Source organism: Rhinoderma darwinii, unplaced genomic scaffold (assembly GCF_050947455.1).
Source record: "Rhinoderma darwinii isolate aRhiDar2 unplaced genomic scaffold, aRhiDar2.hap1 Scaffold_514, whole genome shotgun sequence".
NCBI lineage: Eukaryota > Metazoa > Chordata > Amphibia > Anura > Rhinodermatidae > Rhinoderma > Rhinoderma darwinii.
The window spans coordinates 54,175-72,613 of record NW_027464062.1 but is presented as its reverse complement, the minus strand read 5'-3'; positions in this window follow the sequence as shown (position 1 = coordinate 72,613).

The following is an 18,439-nucleotide window of genomic DNA, read 5'->3' as shown; positions in this document are numbered from 1 at the left end:
TTGCATTGACAATCCAACACAATGGGCAGCACTTTGAACACATTTTATAAGTGGTCAGAAACTTGTAAATAACTCATGAAAGAATAAAGTAACGTTAAAACCAAGCACACCATTGTTTTTCTTGTGAAATTCTCGATAAGTTTGATGTGTCACATGACCCTCTTCCCATTGAAAAAACTAAAGTTGGATACAAAATGACCGACTTCAAAATGGCCGCCATGGTCAACACCCGGCTTGAAAAGTTTCCCCCCTCCCATATACTAATGTGCCACAAACAGGAAGTTAATATCACCAACCATTCCCATTTTATTTAGGTGTATCCATACAAATGGCCCACCCTGTATAGAGATGTAAAAATACTGCATATTCTTTATAGTTTAAGGAAGGATAACCTCAACACAGAGGCATAACAAGAAACCATGAGTCTCAATAGTGCCACTCTCCACCCTGACCACTTTGCCGTTTTTTCAGAACATGATAATCTTAAGATTGTTTTGTTCCCTACTTTGTGCCATGTGTCTTTATGTAATGCACAAGGGATAATGCGCAAAGTGATGTCACAGCATAGAGACAATACACACGGGGATGTCACAGTACAATGATAATCTACTCAGGGAAATTACAGTGCAGGAATGGTGCAGCCACGTCACATTACAGGGATCATGCATAAAGTAATGTCAGAGCACACGAATATAGTACATGGTGATGTTAAAATACTTGGTTAAGGCACACAGTGATGTTAGGGCACAGGAATAATGCACAGCAAAATGTCACTATGCACACTGTGACATCACAACAAAGCTAAAAAAAAAACATAATGATGTCACAGTACTGGTACACTATACACAATGATGTTACAGTACAACGATCATGCATTCAACTGGGGCATAATGCGTAATAGGAGCCTCTTTTAATTTTACATGACCCCCTTCCATCACCCATAGTCATCACTTACTGCAACTTACCTCTAATTGTTTGGCCCCATAGTAGTTGCTATGCCTATTTCTGCATATCCCTTCATGAATTCCTGTCATCTTGCTCTGGAAGCCCTTCTGGTGAACCAGTAGCTTCCTCTTTGCATTTTAGTATTGTACAAATTACATTATTTGAAGTAGAAACTTTATAAATATAGTTGTATTGTCTTCTTGATAGTAGTTGCTTTGTTGTCTCCTGTTTAAGCTTATTGTAACATAATGTGTAGTTTAATTTTTCCTACTATTATTTAATGCTGCCACCTCTCATTCCTTCAAACTACTAAAGCAATAAAATGATCAAATTCAATATCCAGTTAATTAGTATTATTTGTCATTATGGTATATGTTGGATTTGCTATAATTCACATTAATGGTTTCTCTTTGTATTTAGGAATGTTAGATGTGGTCTCAGTATTGAGTTTTGAAATGTCAAGCTTGAGATCATAATTCCCAACTATGTTATTTTTTTTTCACTTTCTTGCGCAACCTAGACCTATAGTGTAATGTAATTTGTACCTGTGCAAGATTGGCTTTAAAATTGGCCATACACCACCTCGTCCCATTGGACCACATTCCTCTCTTCGACCCCATTCATACCTTACTCTTGTAACATGATACATAGTCCCCCTTTAGGGTCAACCCACAATACAATATGGAGACGTAATATACGGAACGTTTTTTGTAGCCTCACCCGCTTTCATCATACTAATGCCATGCGAATTGCTGCTCTCTACTGTTTTTCTTTAACCCTTTCACGACTGCCATATGGCTGTATACATTCCAACTACCGATGCCCCATGCAGTAGTCACATATAAAAGCGTTGGCAAACTGGAACGGGGTTTAATGAGTGCAGTGCTGCTTCAGTGTGAGCAGAACTGCACTCTCATGTCTGCCAGGGCTTTAAGAGCCCTGGAATACACCCCCCACACTGTAGATAGTGCCACACACAACCCCGCTATAGATAGCATCGAACCCTCCATCCCCCTGAATATAGCGGCACCTAAACTCCCACTAGGAGCGAAATCCCCGGTGTCAGAACACTCTGTGCCGGGGATTCTGCTTCTAGAGAGAGCCCCTGATATCACTGTCCACTGTCAGGGGCCCTCTCCAGGAGTGGAATCCCCGGTCGACACTCTGACCGGGGATTCCGCTACTGGAGAAGCCCCTGTCGTCACTATCCATATATGGACAGTGACGTCAGGGGCTCTTTCTGGGAGCAGAATCCCTGGCCGACATTCTGACCGGGGATTCCGCTACTGGAGAAGCCCCTGGTGTCACTATCCATATATGGACAGTGATGTCAGGGGCTACTCCTGGAGCGGCATCCCCGACCACAGCGCTGCCAATTCTCAGGCAGGGGATTGCGCTTTTAGAGTCACCCCTGATGTCACTGTCCATATATGGACAGAGACATCAGGGGCTCCCTCTAGGAGCGGAATCCCCGGCCAGAGGGATTCCGCTCCTACAGGGAGCTACGGTGGTGCTGTCTACAGGAAGGGGGCGCCATTTCCTGAGGGGGTGCTGCTATCTACAGGGGGAGTGGCGCTATTTACAGGGGAAGTAGCGCTATCTACAGGGGGTGGCGCTATCTGCAGGGAGGGCGACACTATATACAGGGGGGAAGGTGCTATCTACAGGGGGTGTGGTGTTGTCTACAGGGGGTGCTATATACAGGTGGTGTTGCACTATCTACATGGGCACTGTGGCATTTTATGGGCACTACATACAGGGGACACTGGTGTTATATACATGGGCACTGTGTGTGGCACTATGTTGGAACTCAGTGGGAACTATGGCACTATGTGGGCACTGTAGCACTATGTACAGTGGGCACTATCTATGCGGGCACTGGAATGATCTACAGTGGGCAATGTGGCACTATCTACAGTGATATTGCGTTACTATCTACATGGTCACTGTGGTGTTTTCCGGTGGCTGGGACAAAAAAACCCTAACGAATAAAATTCATCCATTTTTTTAACGTCCATGAAAAACGGATGGCAAATGGCGGTGAAGAATGGTCAGATGACCGGGAAATGGATTCAGATTTTTAGACACATTGATGAAAAACAGCCATGAAAAACTGACAGTTGATCCGTTGTTAACTGCCGTTTTTTCACGTTGTGTGAATATAGCCCTCTTCACTCTCCCCTCACAGCGATCCAGGGTGACGGAGAGAGAAGATGACTAATTGTTACAGAGCTGTACAGTGTGTGTGTGTGTGTTTGTGTGTGTGTGTATGTATGTATGTATGTATGTGTGTATATGTGTGTATATGTATGTATACATATATATATATTCATATATATATATATATATATATATATATATATATATACATACATATACACACATACATATGATATAGATAAATATATATAAATATTATTTTTTTTTTCACATTTTTGTGATTTGTCTGCTCATAATAAAAATTTAAAATATGGAATTAATTAAACTAATCTACAAAATGAAAGCCTCATAAGTCTTGTATAAAAACCAAAGTAAAAATAGTTGTGATATTCAAAGCGGTTCCAAAAATATTATCGTTTAAAGAAGTGTATATCAGAAATGGAAAATTTAATCTGAACACAGGGGCATCAATGACCATTGGTCATGAAAGGGTTAATATGATATTCCAGAACTAGAGTCCAGGCTCATCAAGACCTCCACCCACCCTTGTGCCCTTCCCACTCTTGTTCTGTTTCCCTCTTGTTTTTCTCCTCCCACTCCTTTCTTTATTTACGTAGGTGATGTTTTGTACCCTACGATTCATTTCAATGGCTGTTGATATAATGCAGTGTACGAAGGAGCCTAAACTGTTGTTGTGCTTCTTCTCCATTAATCTTGCAATACTTCTGCTTGATATGCCTATTCACACTGAAACTAAGTATCGTTGCTTCTAAAGAGATATAAATCTCACCTTGTCGTTGGGGCTATACCCCTATTGTTGTTTTCTTTATTTCTAAGGAAGTAGTTACTTACACTATGTTTTAATTCCTGTCTGTTTTGAAAATCAATAAAAATTTTGAATATGAAAAAAAAAATAATTGGCCATACACGTAAGATTTCAGATGTCCAAAGAGGCAGATTTAGACCATTGTCTGCTAAATATCTGCACATTTTCGGGACATAAACAAGCATGACAAATGCTAACCAAATGCAGCATATATATATATGGTAAAGTTGATTTGTCTCTTTGATTTTTGCAATCGTTGCCAGGTTCAGTTGTAGGCAATATTTGTAAAATCGTATGCCAAAATCTACGTGAAATGAAATATGTGCACCCAAAATAGAAGCCCAGTCCAGATCACAGAACAAGGCAGAGATCGGTCTTACAATTGTTGGCAATTTATCATTTTAACTTATGGTGTTGTGGTTCAAGACAACAACTGTGAATTATGAATCATTTAGAAAGCGCTAATATAAGGCAGACTAACTCACTACATTGTAGACATTTCCTCAGATACAGAGATCTAGCTCATCAGCTGAATTTTACTCATGATTAATCACGTAAGCAGTAAAACTGGGTTCGCACGTCACAGTCAAGTCATGGTTTGTTCCAAAAAAAAAAAAGTCTGCGACGTGTGAACACAGCCTAGCTTTTAATAAAATTAGGCCAAGTGTAGGTATGGTGGTAGCTCAGTTTGGAGGGTGAGGCCGCATTATGAGGTGAAAAGTAGATTGTCACGGTTTGTGGGTATGTAGGCACACTAGGCCGCACCGCCGTAGCGGGGAGGCAACTGGCCAAACAACAGAGCACCCCAGTAATTCAAAGTCCCGCACTAGGGTACCTGGGTAGTCCAGACAGTGGCCACAGCTCTGGCATAGACGGAGATGGGTGCAGCAGGTAACGCAGGACGTGGCGGATGACAGCAGGTGCCGCAGGTTGCGCCATACATGGCAAATCACACCAGACGTGAAAGATGATACTGGACGTGGCAGATGACACAGGACGTGGCAAATGATAGCAGGTGCAGTAGACACGACTCTAACACTAGGAGGCACAGGAACAAGAACACAGCACGGGATATGGAACAGGTAACAGGGCACGGGTAACAACTGGAACGAGAAACACTAAGGAACCATTTGCAAGACAGACTTGGGATACACTAACAATGCTCAGGCAAGGATCAGAAGGGCAGGGACCTTCTTATAGTCCAGTAAATCATGTGAGTTGATGATGATGATTGTCTTCATGTACGAGCGCTGCCCTTTAAGAGCAGGAACGAGCGTACACGTGCACCCTACGGGACACAGCGGACCGGAGCGGAAGTGAGCGCTGGTGTCTCCTAGGAAGGAGATGGGGACCAGCGCTCACAGATCCATGGCTGCGGGCATCGGGAGGTGAGTAAACCCGACGGCCCGTGGCCATGGACGCTACAGTATCCCCCCTCTTATGCCCCCTCTTCTTAGGGCCAGAGCGGGAGGGGAATTTCTTAATGAGAGCAGGGGCACTGAGGTCCTCTTCCGGCTCCTAGGACCTCTCCTCAGGACCACACCCCTCCAGCCCACCAAATAGAAAGTCCTTCCTCCTACCCTTTTGCAGTCCAGGATCTCCCTCACCTCGAACACATCAGAAGAACCGATGGGAGCAACTGTGGTACTGGAAGTCTTGCTGTAGCGGTTCAGAACCACTGGTTTCAGGAGGGACACATGAAAGGAGTTGCGGATTCTGAGGGTAGGAGGCAGCCGCAGCTTATAGGAGACAGGGTTTATCTGTTGCAGAATCTCAAAACGACCGAGGAACCTGGGAGCAAACTTATATAAAGGCACCTTCAAAGGAATGTTCCGTGAGGACTGCCAGACTTTGATACCTGGAAGATACTGAGGCTCTCTTCTTTTTGTATCCGCTTTTCGCTTCATGTGATCGACTGCCAGAAAAATAGAGGACTGGGTCTGTTGCCAGATTTGCAGAAAGTCCCCAAATGCAGAGTCCGCATCGGGTACCTGAGATGTAGTCGACACAGGAAGAGGGACTTTAGGATGTTGAATGTACACAATGTAAAACGGAGTGGAAGTGGTGGACTCGCTTGTGTGTTTGTTCAAGAACAGGTCCACCACCACCCAGACAGTGTTGCATCCTGCTGAGGGAGGAAGGTCTGTGACAAAGTCCATCACAATATGCTGCCAGGGGGCATTTTGTACAGGCAGAGGTTGAAGCAGGCCAGCGGGCTTGGAGTGAGTAACCTTGTTAGAAAAACACACCGTGCAAGAAGAGACAAAGTCCACAACATCTTTGGGTAGCATGGGCCACCAGAAGTGACGAGAAATCAGGTCTCGGGTTTTACGAACACCAGCGTGCTCAGCCAGTTTAGAGCTGTGTCCCCAGCGGAAAATTCTTATCCTGTCTGCCAACCAAACAAAAGTCCTCCCCAGAGGGACGTCTCTAACTTGCAAAGGATTGGAAAGTGACAACGCAGGACGGGTCTATAATACTACGAAGGGACTCCACCATGTGATTCGTCTCAAATGAACTTGACAGGGCATCGGCTCTCACATTTAGAACGGGTGAAGAACAGCGACCACCTGCATTGACGGGGATTTAATCGTTGAGCGGACTGAAGGTAGGTGAGGTTCTTGTGGTCGGTGTAGATCAGGATGGGGTGAGCTGCGCCCTCTAGCAGATGTCTCCACTCCTGCAGAGCCAATTTGATGGCTAGTAGCTCCCGATCCCCAATTGAGTAATTGCGCTCTGCAGAAGAAAAAAGTCTCGAGTAGTAGACACATACTACTGCCTTTCCTTTGGACCTCCTCTGGAACAGAAGTGCACCTGCACCAACAGAAGAAGCATCCACCTCCAATGAAAACTGCTGAGACACGTCAGGATGATGGAAGATCGAGGCTGAAGTGAAGGCTTTTTTGAGACTAATAAATATGGACTCTGCCTCTGGAGTCCACACCTTGGCGTTCACATCCTTCTTGTTAAGGGTAGAGGTGGGAGCTGTCAGTCATGAGAAGTTTGGGATAAACTGCCGGTAGAAATTGGCGAATCCCAGGAAACGCTGTATGGACCTCAGGCCTTGAGGATGTGGCCACTCCAGGACAGCTCTCACTTTCTAAGGATCCATCTTGAGACCTTGATCAGAGATGACGTAGCCCAGGAAGGGCAGAGAACTCTTTTCAAGGACGCACCTCTCCAGCTTGCCATATAAATTATTCTCCCTTAATCGTAGTAGAACTTGACGGACATGCCTCTGATGAGTCGTTGGATCTGGGGAGATAATCAAAATACCATCGAGATAAACTACAACACAGATATAGAGGAGATCTCGGAAGATATCATTAACAAATTCATTGAAGACCACAGTCCAAATGGCATCACCAGGTATTCATAGTGCCCATCTCGAGTGTTGAACGCCGTCTTCCACTCGTCCCCTTGACGGATTCGGATCAAATTATAAGCCTCACCCAAGTCTAGTTTAGAAAAAATTCTGGCTCCTCGTATACGGTCAAACAGTTCAGATATAAGTGGCAGTGGGTATTTGTTCTTGACCGTGATCTGGTTGAGACCACAGTAGTCAATGCAGGGTCGAAGGGATCCGTCTTTCTTTTTAACGAAGAAGAACCCAGCCGCAGCCGGGGAGGAAGACTTTTTCATATGAAACCCCTCTCCAAATTCTCCTTGATATAGGCCGACATGGATAGAGACTTTGGCAAGGAGAGAGGATATATCCGTCCACGGGGAAGAGAGGCATTAGGAACCAGTTCAATGGGGCAGTCATAAGTCCGATGTGGAGGCAGCGTCTCAGCCTCCCTTCTGCTGAAGACATCTGCAAACTGAGCAAAATGGGGGGGGGGCAGTCCCGCCAATGACTGAGGCAGAGGATGCTGGACAGGATGAATCTGCAGCAGACAATGACCGAGGCACTTGGAGCGCCATTGGAGAACCTCTCCAGAACTCCAGTCCAGGACTGGGGCATGCAGTCGAAGTCAAGGCAAGCCTAGCAGAACAGGATTGATGGCCTTGGGCAAAACAAGGAAAGAAATTAGTTCAGAATGAAGGACTCCAACCTGGAGCCTCTATGGCTTGGTTTTAGAACGATCGGGTCAGACAGAGGCAGTCCATTCACTGAGGCAACAGCCAAAGATGTCTCCAGGGGAACTGTGGGCAACTGGAGATGATCCACTAGCTCCTTTTGGATGAAGTTTGCCGCGGACCCGGAGTTTAGATAGGCAGAAACCCGATGCGTCCTTTCGCCGGATACTGGGGTCACAGGAATAGTCAACTTGGAACAGAATGCTTTATTTGGTACCGTTCCACCTAGGCTTGTCTCTCCAACCAATCCTAGGCACTGGGGTCTCTCTGGCCTCTGGGGGCACAGACGCACAATATGTCTTCCGAGGCCGCAATACAGACAAAGTTCAGAAGTGCGTCTGCGTTGTCTCTCCTGGGTAGACAATTTGACTCAGTTTATCTGCATAAGATCCTCTCGTGGGAAGACTGAGGAGGATTTTAAAGATTGCTGGAAAGTAGAACCCAGCCTAGGAAGATCCATCTCCCAGAGGACCTCTTGGGAACGCTCCCGGATCCTCATGTCAACCCGGGTGGCAAGTAGGATGAGATCATCCAGGGTAGATGGCAGATTGCGAGCGGCCATCTCGTCCTTAATCCCTGAAGACAGACCCTGCCAGAATGTGGCCATCAAAGCCTCGTTGTTCCAGGTTAACCCCTTCCCGCTCCTGGACGTACTATTAGGTCATGGCAGCTGTATCGTTCTCGCTCCATGACCTAATAGTACGTCTCGGGAGTAACGGCCGTTTCGGCCGTCCTCCCGACACATACAGGAGCTGTAACAGCTGCTGTCTCGTACAGCAGCTGTCACAGCTCCTACAGCGGGGACCGATCGCTGTGTCCCCGCTGATTAACCCCTTAAAAGCCGCGTTCTATAGAGATCGCGGCTTTTTAGGGGTTAAGCTGCCATCGCCGGCCTGCTACGCGATAGCGGCCAGCGATGGTGACTATGGCAACCGGACACCAAACAATGGCGTCCGGCTATGCCATAGACGGAAGCCTAGTGGGTCCTGACAACGTCAGGACCCACTATGCTTGCTGTCAGTGAGCAGCTGACAGTTCTAATACACTGCACTACGCATGTAGTGCAGTGTATTAGAATAGCGATCAAGGGCCTCCTGCCCTCAAGTCCCCTAGTGGGACAAAGTAATAAAGTAAAAAAATAGCTAAAAAAAGATGTGTAAAAATAAGAAAATAAAAGTTTTAAAAGTATTAAAAGTAAAAATCCCCCTTTTTCCCTTATCAGTCATTTATTATTAATAAAAATATATATACAAACAAATAAACTATACATAATTGGTATCGCCGCGTCCGTAACGGCCTGAACTACAAAATTATTTCGTTATTTATCTCGCACGGTGAACGCCGTAAAAGAAAATAATAATAAACCGTACCACAATCACAATTGTTTCACCTCCCAAAAAATGGAATAAAAAGAGATCAAAAAGTCGCATGTACCGAAAAATGGTCCTGATCGAAACTACAGTTCGTTATGCAAAAAATAAATCCTCGCACGGCTTTATTGATTGAAAAATAAAAAAGTTATGGCTCTTAGAATAAGGTAACACAAAAAGTGAATGATTTTTTACAAAACTTATTTTATTGTGCAAACGCCATAAGACATAAAAAAAAACTATAAACATATGGTATCGCCGTAATTGTATCGCCCAGCAGAATAAAGTGAATATGTCATTTATAGCGCACGGTGAACGCTGTAAAAAAAAAAGTATACAAAAACAATAGTAGAATTGCTGTTTATTAGTCACCACGCCACCTAAAAATAGAATAAAAACTGATCAAAAAGCCGCATGCACCCCATGAAAACTGCAATGAATTCCTCAAGGGGTCTAGTTACCAAATTGGGGTCACTTTTGGGGGGTTCCCAATGTTTTGGCACCACAAAACCTATTCAAACCGGACATGGTGCCTAATAAAAAGGAGGGCTCAAAATCCACTAGGTGCTCCTTTGCTTCGGAGGCCGGTGCTTCAGTCCATTACCGCACTAGAGCCACAAGTGGGATATTTCCCAAAACTGCAGAATCTGGGCAATACGTATTAAGTTGCGTTTCTCTGATAAATCCTTTTGTGTTATAAAAAAAATGGTATAAATAGGATTTTCTGACAAAAAAATAATGAAAATTTCACTTCTACTTTGCTCTAAATTTCTGTGAAACACCTAAAGGGTTCATAAACTTTCTAAATGCTGTTGTGAATACTTTGAGGGGTCTAGTTTCTAAAATGGGGTATTTGATAGGGGTTTCTAATATATGGGCCCATCAAAGCAACTTCAGAACTGAACTGGAACCTAAAAAAATAGATAAATGAGGCAATACTTCGCTTCTTACATTATACTGATAATGAGCCGTGCCCACCCCGAGATGACCCCAGTTTTGACCGCTTATATAAACTGAAACCCCTATTAGACCGTTTCAGTGCCCGGTTTTCCCAAGCATACACCCCCGAGAAGTGTATTTCTATTGATGAGTCCCTGGTACATTTTAAAGTCAGGGTTCAATTCCGCGAGTACCTGCCGGGTAAGAGGGCAAGGTATGGCGTGAAGATGTATAAGCTGCGAGAGTGCATCCGGGTATACCTACAGGTTTAGGATATATGAAGGAAAGGCCACCACCAAACCAGACTGCATCCTGGACTACAATAGGTACATGGGAGGGATGGACTTGTCAGATCAAGTCCTGAAGCCCTACAGCGCCATGCGGTGTGGCATAAGAAGCTGGCCGTGCACATCATACAGATGGCTATGTACAATGCGTACGTGCTACGTCGATGTGCAGGCCAGACGGGAACTTTCCTGAAATTTCAAGAGGTGATGATCAAGAACCTAATCACTTTCCAGGAGAAGTTCCCCAAACTGGCAAGAAGGGAAAAAGTCAAAAGAGGTGCAAAGTCTGCTATAAGAGGGGGATAAGGGAGGACACAATATATCAATGTGACACGTGTCCCGAATAACCAGAGCTCTGTATGAAAGAGTGTTTTAATATTTATCATACATCCCTTGGTTTATAATTTACCCCAATTTTACTTACCCTGATGCACTCCGCACAGCTTATCCCCCCTCGTCTTTCCCCTCTGAGCCCTGCTGTGTGTCCAGGCAGCTGATAACAGCCACATGTAGGGTATTGCCATACCCGGGAGAACCCACATTACAGTTTATGGGGTGTATGTCTCCTGTCAAAATGCTCACTACACCTCTAGATGAATGCCTTAAGGGTGTAGTTTTTAAAACGGGGTCACTTCTTGCGGGTTTCAACTGTACTGGTACCTCAGGGGCTTCTGCATACATGACTTCGCACTAGAAAATCCCCAGTAGGCCAAATGGTGGTCCTTTCCTTCTGAGCCCTCCCATGGGACCAAACGGCAGTTTATCACCACAAATGGGGTATTACCGCACTCAGGACAAATTGGGCAACAAAATTGAGTATTTTATTTCTTGTGAAAATAAGAATTTTTGAGCTAAAATGACATATTATTGGAAAAAAAAAATATTTTTTTAATTCCCAGCCCAATTCAAATAAGTTCTGTGAAGAAACTATGGGGTCTAAATGGTCACATTACCCATAAATGAATTCCTTGAGGGGTGTAGTTTCCAAAATGGGGTCACTTCTGGTGGGTTTCCATTGCTTTGATACCTCTGGGGCTCTGCAAATGCGACATGGCACCCGAAAACCAAACCAGCAAAATCTGTACTCCAAAGAACACACAGCACTCCTTCCCTTCTGAGGCCTCCCATGGGCCCAAACGGCAGTTTATTGCCACAAATGGGGTATTGCTGCACTCAGGAGAAATTGGGCAACAAAATGGAGTATTTTGTTCCCTGTGAAAATAAGAAATTTTGATAAAAAATGACATCTTATTTGAAAAAATGAAATTTTTTTAATGTCACAGCCCAATTGAAATAGGTGCTGTGAAAAAACGGTGTGGTCAAAACACTAACAACAACCATAAATGAATTCCTTGAGGGGTGTAGTTTCCAAAATGGGGTCAGTTTTGGTGGGTTTTCATTGCTTTGATACCTCTGAGGCTCTGCAAATGCGACATGGCACCCAAAAACCAATCCAGCAAAATCTGGACTCCAACAAACATATAGCGCTCCTTTCGTTCTGAGCCCTCCCATGGGCCCAAACGGCAGTTTATCACCACAAATGGGGTATTGCCACACTAAGGACAAATTGGGCAACAAAATGGGGTATTTTGTTCCCTGTGAAAATAAGAAATTTTGATCACAAATGACATTTTATTGGAAAAATTGACATTTTTTTCATTTCACAGCCCAATTCAAATACGTGCTGTGAAAAAACTGTGCGGTCAAAATGGTAACAACAACCATAAATGAATTCCTTGAGGGGTGTAGTTTCCCAAATGGGGTCACTATTGAGGGATTCCTACTGTTTTGGCACCTCAACACCTCTTCAAACCTGGCATGCTGCCTAAAATATATTCTAATAAAAAAGAGGACTCAAAATGCACTAGGTGCTTCTTTGCTTCTAGGGCTTGTGTTTTAGTCCACGAGCGCACTAGAGCCACATGTGGGACATTTCTAAAAACTGCAGAATCTGGAAAATACATATTTAGTAGTGTTTCTCTGGTAAAACCTTCTGTGTTACAGAAAAAAAAATGAATAAAATTGAAATTCAGCAAGAAAAATGAAATTTGCAAATGTCACCTCCACTTTGCTTTAATTCCTGTGAAATGCCTGAAGGGTTAAAAAACTTTCTAAATGCTGTTTTGAATACTTTGAGGGGTCTAGTTTTTAAAATGGGGTGTTTTATCAGGATTTCTAATACATAGGCCCCACAAAGCCACTTCAGAACTCAAGAGGTACCTTAAAAAAAAGGCTTTTGAAATTTTCTTAAAAATATGAGAAATTGCTGTTTATGTTCTAAGCCTTGTAACGTCCAAGAAAAATAAAAGAATGTTCAAAAAACGATGCCAATCTAAAGTAGACATATGGGAAATGTGAACTAGTAACTATTTTGGGTGGTATAACCGTCGTTTTACAAGCAGATGCATTTAAATTCTGAAAAATGCAATTTTTTCAAAATTTTCTCGAAATTTTGCAATTTTTCACCAATAAACACTGAATATATCGACCAAATTTTACCACGAACATGAAGCCAATGTGTCACGAGAAAACAATCTCAGAATCGCTTGGGTAGGTTTAAGCATTCCGACGTTATTACCACATAAAGTGAAATATGTCAGATTTGAAAAATGGGCTCTGAGCCTTAAGGCCAAAACTAGGCTGCGCCCTTAAGGGGTTAATTCAACAGCCAGGGTACGGAACTGAATGGCATATGCGCCTATGGAGAGGTCTCCCTGGTGTAGGGTCAGCAGGGATGCAGCAGCTGAAGAAACTCTCCCAGGTTCCTTAAAGATCGAGCGGAAAGTCCGTAAGAAGTATTGCAAGTCACGAGTCTCTGGCCCCTGTTGTTCCCACAGAGGATTTGCCCATGCCAGGGCTTTGCCAGAAAGGAGAGAGATGATGAAGGCGATCCTGATGTCATCAGAAGAGAAGGCCCTGGCATGTAGTCTGAAGTGGATCTGGCACTGATTCAAAAATCCCCTGCAGATCCTCGGGTCTCCGTCATAGCGTGAAGGTAGCGGCAAGAAGCACAGGGGATCGGTACTTGTACCGACAGGAAGTGTAGCAGGAGGAGCAGCAGCAGGAATGAGTGCGGTGACGACTGTGGTTGGAGCAACCAGCCGATGGGCAATGGCGTTCACCGACAGGAGGAGTTGGTCTTGCCGTTACTGGAGATCCTCCATCACGGCCAGCATGGCTTGTGTCGTCAAGGTCTCAGGTTGACCAGCTGAGTCCATGACCTGAGCGTACTGTCACGGTTTGTGGGTATGTGGACCCACTAGGCCACACCAACGTAGCGGGGAGGCAGCTGGCCAAACAGAGCACCCCAGTAATACACCCGCACTAGGTTACCTGGGTAGTCCAGACAGTGGCTGCAGCTCTGGCATGGATGGAGGTGGGTGCAGCAGGTAACGCCAGATGTGGCAGATGACAGCAGGTGCCGCAAGTTGCGCCAGACGTGGCAAATCACACTGGATGTGGCAGATGACGCAGGACGTGGCAGATGACGCAGGACATGGCAAACGAGACACAACTCCAACACTAGTAGGCACAGGAACAAGAACACAGCATGGGATACGGGAACAGGTAACAGGGCATGGGTAACAACTGGAACACACTAAGGGACCATTTGCAAGACAGACTTGGGATACACTAACAATGCTCAGGCAAGGATCAGAAGGGCAGGGACCTTCTTATAGTCCAGGAAATCATGTGTGTTGATGATGATAATTTTCTTCATGTGCGCGCGCTGGCCCTTTAAGAGCCGACACGAGCGTGCGAGCGCACCCTACGGGACACAGCGGACCGGAGCGGAATTGAGCGCTGGCGTCTCCTGGGAAGGAGATTGGGACCAGCGCTCACATATCCATGACTGCGGGCGTCAGGAGGTGAGTAAATCCGACGGCCTGCGGCCATGGACGCTACATAGATAAACCTTTTATTGCCTAAGGCCCCATGCACACGACAGTATATTTCATCCATAATTACGGTTCGTAATTACGGACCCATTCATTTATTTTGGCCACGGACACCTTTCAGTTTTTTTACTGATGGGTGTCCGTGCTGAAAAAACTATATAACCTGTCCTATTCTTGTTCGTAATTATGGCACGGACTCTCCCATAGAAGCCTATGGGCGCTTCTGTGAATACAGATGGCTATGGATGTGAATCCGTAATTGGTCCGTATCTATGGAAGCATGTCTATGCAACATGTTGGTGACTTCATTTGCAGACTTCCTCTTTTTTTATGGTTCCGTATATACGGATCAAATACGGATGCAATACGGACCATATTTACGTACAGTATTTACGGATAGATGAAAATACGGTCGTGTGCATGGGGATTAATTTCCTTGTATCGGCATGAAGGCTAGATATCCATTATTTCAGTACCCAATAGCAGTCTTCTACTTTGCCAGAATGCCCAAACAGAAGGCCTTTGTATTAGGCCCCATACACTTAGAGTCTGTACACAAATCCTGTAGGCAGTACTTGGAGGCCATACGGCTCCCTGTTATGGAGCCTTGCAGCCCTATCTATGGAGATTTTTCCCCTAGCTTCTCTGTGATGCATGCAACAGATTCGACAGACCAAAACTCTATATGCCTTCATATCAAATCGGACACATACAGATGTACAGTAAGTTTCCATATACAGAACTTCTTTTTTGACGCCTGACACATTTACTTGGAACAGCTTTGAAAATGGCATCATTCTTTAAATGTGTTTTTCTGGTTTGTTTAAACAATGCTTTATCATTATGTAAATATATTAGTTCTACAACCTTTTTTTTTTTTTTAGTATCCTTGGTTTGGGAGAGCTACAGGTACTCTAAGAATCCAGCCTCAGAGTCAAAATCATGATAACGTTGCATCGGAGAGTTCACACAAACACAGAATTTCATCAGTATCACACATCTCTAGAGATTTAGGCCTTGTGACGTTTATTTATACACAACAAGCCAATACAAGTTTAACCCCTTCAGGACTGAGCCTGTTTTGGCCTTCAGGACGAAGCCTATTTTTCAAATCTGACGTGTCACCTTATGTGGTAATAACTCCGGAATGCTTTTACCTATCCAAGCGATTCTGAGATTTTCTCGTGACATATTGTACTTTATGTTAGTGAAAAAATGTGGTTGATAAATTCAATATTTATTTGTACAAAACACCAAGATTTGGAGAAAATTTGCAAACATTAGCATTTTTCTAAATTTAAATGTATCTGCTTCTAAAACAGATAGTAATACCACACAAAATAGTTACTAGTTAACATTTCCCATATGTCTACTTTAGTTTGGCATCGTTTTTTGAACATTCTTTTATTTTTCTAGGACGTTACAAGACTTAGAACTTTAGCAGCGATTTCTCATATTTTCAAGAAAATTTCAAAAGGCGATTTTTACAAGGACCGGTTCAGTTCTGAAGTGGCTTTGAGGGCCTTATATATTAGAAAGTCCCCATAAATCACCCCATTTTGAAAAGTGCACCCCTCAAAGTATTCAAAACAGCATTTAGAAAGTGTTTTAACCCTTTAGGCGTTTTACAGGAATTAAAGCAAAGTAGAGGTGAAAGTTACAAATTTCATTTTTTTTTTACAGAATTCATTTGTAATAAAAAAAATTCTATACCACAGAAGGTTTTACCCGAGAAATGTAACTTATTATTTATTGCCCAGATTCTGCAGTTTTTAGAAATATCCCACATGTGGCCCTAGTGCGCTAATTTACTAAAACACAGGCCTCAGAAGCAAAGGAGCACCTAGTGGATTTTGGGGCCTCCTTTTTTTTTAGCATATATTTTAGGTACCATGTCAGGTTTGAAGAGGTCATGTGGGGCCAAAACAATAAAGACCCCCAAAAATGACCTCATTTTGGAAACTACACCCCTCAAGGAATTTATCTAGGGGTATAGTTAGCATTTTTTTCTAAAAAAACACAGAAATGTTTAATTTTTTCAAGGAATAAAAGAGAAAAAACACCCCAACATATGTAAAGCATTTTCTCCCGATTATAGCAATACCCCATATGTGGTAATAAACTGCTGTTTGGACCCACAGCAGGACTCAAAAGGGAAGGAGCACCATTTGGATTTTGAAATTCTGATTTTGCTGGAATAGTTTTCAGTGCCGTGTTGCGTTTGAAATGCACTGGAGGGAACAAAAAAGTGACCCCATTTTGGAAACTACACTCATCAAGGAATTTTTCTAGGGGTAAAGTTAGCATTTTGACCCCACAGTTGTTTTGCTGAATTCATTGGAATTATTCTGTAAAGGTAAAAATCTACTTTTTTTCTGAAAAAAGGTAGCCATTTTTAATTTTTACAAGGAATAAAGGAGAAAAAGCACCCCACCATTTGTAAAACAATTTCTCCCGATTACGGATTTATGGCATATGTGGTAATAAACTGCTGTTTGGACCCACAGCAAGGCTCAGAAGGGAAGGAGCGCTATTTGGCTTTTGGAGCTCAAATTTAGCTGAAATGGTTTTTGGGTGCCATGTCGCATTTGAAAAGCCCCTGAGAGGCCAAAACAGCGGAAACCCCCCAAAAGTGGAAATTACACCACTTAAAGAATCTATTTAGGGATATAGCGGGCATTTAGACCCCACAAGTCTTTTGCAGGATTTATTAGAATTAGGCCGTGAAAATGAATATCAACATTTCTTCCACTAAAATGTTGAATTTTTTCAATTTCACAAAGGATAAAGGGGGAAAAAGCTGCCCAACATTTGTAAAGCAATTTCTCCCGAGTACGGCAATACCCCACGTGTGGTCATAAATGGTTTTTCATTAGAAAGTAATTAACCCTTTCTGGACTGATCCATTTTTTTATTTTTCTTTTTAGTTTTTTCCTCCCTGCGTTCCAAGAGCCATAACTTTTTTTTTTCAGTCAATAGAGCGGTATGAGGGCTTATTTATTGAGGGACGAGCGGTCGTTTTTATTGGTACCATTTTTTGGTACATACAACTTTTTGAGCACTTTTTATTAAATTTTTAGGTAGAGCGAAGGTGACCAAAAAAAAGTGATCACGTGAGACGCTCCATACATCACCCCCCACACTAAGACATGCTATGTCGTGGTTCGCGAAGGGGTTAATGTGCAGCGGATGGTGCAGAGTGAAAATTAAAATTTTCCGCTGATATGCCATTTTAGTGCACTATATGTTATGCCCAGTTTGTGCCACTGAAGACAAATACCTCATAAAACATTAACCGGGTTCTCCCGGGTATGGCGATGCCATATCTGTGGACGTAAATTGGTGTTTAGGCACGCTGCAGGGCTCAGAAGGGAGGGAGCGCCATTTGGCTTTTGGGGTGCAGATGTAGCTTGGTAGTTGTTCTGTTTGGGGTTTTAATGGTGTTTCAGTTTATAATGTGGGGGCATAGGTTATCTGTGCGATGTACATCAGGGTATAATAAGAGGGTATAATAATGCAGTAAATAAATAATAATCCGCAGATGTGTGGCCGGTGTCGCACTGATAAATGGTGCCCAATCTTATCCGCTTTTGGACACTCTGCACATTTTGCATCGCCATATTCTGAGAGCCAGAACTTTTTTTATTTTTTCTCCACCGGAGCTGTGTGAGGGTTTATTCGTTGCGGGACAATCTGTAGTTTTCATTGGTACCATTTTGGGGTGGCAGAAATTTTCTTGATCACAGGCCGCTGATCGGCGACGGGGAGAGCAGGGCAGACGCCCTGCACAGTTAATCGCCGCTGCGGTGTAGTGCCGGGCGGCGGTTAACTGTTAAATCGCGGACGTAACTGCACGCCCAGGTGCGCAAAGTTACTGCTCACCTGGACGTGCATTTACGCTAAGGTGCGGGAAGGGGTTAAAAACCAATAGCA